The sequence below is a fragment of the Zeugodacus cucurbitae genome, chromosome 2, assembly GCF_028554725.1.
Source record: "Zeugodacus cucurbitae isolate PBARC_wt_2022May chromosome 2, idZeuCucr1.2, whole genome shotgun sequence".
Taxonomy (NCBI): domain Eukaryota; kingdom Metazoa; phylum Arthropoda; class Insecta; order Diptera; family Tephritidae; genus Zeugodacus; species Zeugodacus cucurbitae.
The window spans coordinates 25,836,785-25,838,322 of record NC_071667.1 but is presented as its reverse complement, the minus strand read 5'-3'; positions in this window follow the sequence as shown (position 1 = coordinate 25,838,322).

Sequence of the window (1,538 nt, the reverse complement as noted above, 5' to 3'; positions counted from 1 at the left end):
AAAAAAACAGCTGGTATGATGAGGATTGTCGTCTCGCAGTGGAGAGAAAACAGACTGCCTACCTCGCAATGTTGCGATCGACCGCAACACGAGCGGGATGGGAAAGATACCGAGAGCTGAAGAGGGAAGCGAGGCGCATTTGCAGACAAAAAAAGAAAGAGGCCGAAATGCGTGAGTATGAAGAGCTTCACAAGCTGGCCGACAGGGGTAATGCTCGAAAATTTTACGAAAAGATCCGGCGACTAACTGAAGGTTTCAAGACCGGAGCACACTCCTGTAGGACCCCCAGAGGTGATCTAGTTATTGATGACCAGAGTATACTGAGTTTATGGAGGGAACACTTCTCCAGCCTGCTGAATGGCAGTGAAAGTACAACACCAGGAGATGGCGAACCCGAATCCCCAATCGACGACGATGGAGCAGATGTTCCATTGCCCGATCGTGAAGAAATTCGAATAGCAATTACCCGCTTGAAGAACAGTAAGGCGGCGGGGGCCGATGGATTACCGGCCGATCTATTCAAATACGGCGGCGAAGAGCTGATAAGCATGCCTGACTATTGGAATCTCAGTGTACTCTGCCCAATACACAAAAAGAGACCCACAATTTGCGCCAATTACCGTGGGATAAGCCTCCTCAACATCGCGTATAAGGTTCTGTCGAGTTTTTTGGTCTATAAGTAGTCTCAAAGGTAGAAGTTTTGGTAGTCGATTAATTTGAAGCAGATTTCTGTATGTGGGTTATTAAATACAGAAGAAGCCATAGGTACTGTCGAAAGTAGTATCTTTGTTGTATTATTCTCTGCTGGTCCAAGGTCTCAGCTTCCCGATCGCAAGACCAATCTAGTCCGTGTTCATACATACATACTCGGGTTCCATACACTCAAAACCGGGCTACCGGGTAGCCAAAAAATCAGTATTTTCTTTTTATAAATAAATAATCATAATAATTACAATGTTTTCCTTTTATTAATATTAATAGCGCATTGTTGTTGTTGTTGTTGTTTTTTTTTGTAATAATTTAACGCCTGATTCACTGTTAATTTTATGGTCAATAGAGACAATACTAATTTAGTATGTGTCGTATAATTAAATATTTATACTAATCGCTTTGATAATTTTAATTACAATAGGTCAATATTTCCTCGCTGGCCGGAAAATTAATGAGATGCAGACTTTATTAAAAACGGAAAATTGGTAAACAACATACATAATGTAATCGTCTATATATAAATATTTTGGTCTTTCTAAGTGCTTCTACAGTTAGTCAAAACATACATATAAAACATACACGTAGATTAATCAATATTATTACATCGCTGCTTAACTGATTGCATGCAAGTGCTTTTAATCAGCAGCATATTTATTTGTCAAAAAATACTTGAATGTAAAAATTATTTGCCGCACTCAGGCATGGAATTTTTTTACCAATATTCTCTTGAAATTCCTTAAGTATGTTCAAGTGGAAACCAATGACTCTTACGAAGTTACCGAAAACAGTAATTATTCCCTAAATTATTGTTTGTTTTTATTAAACAC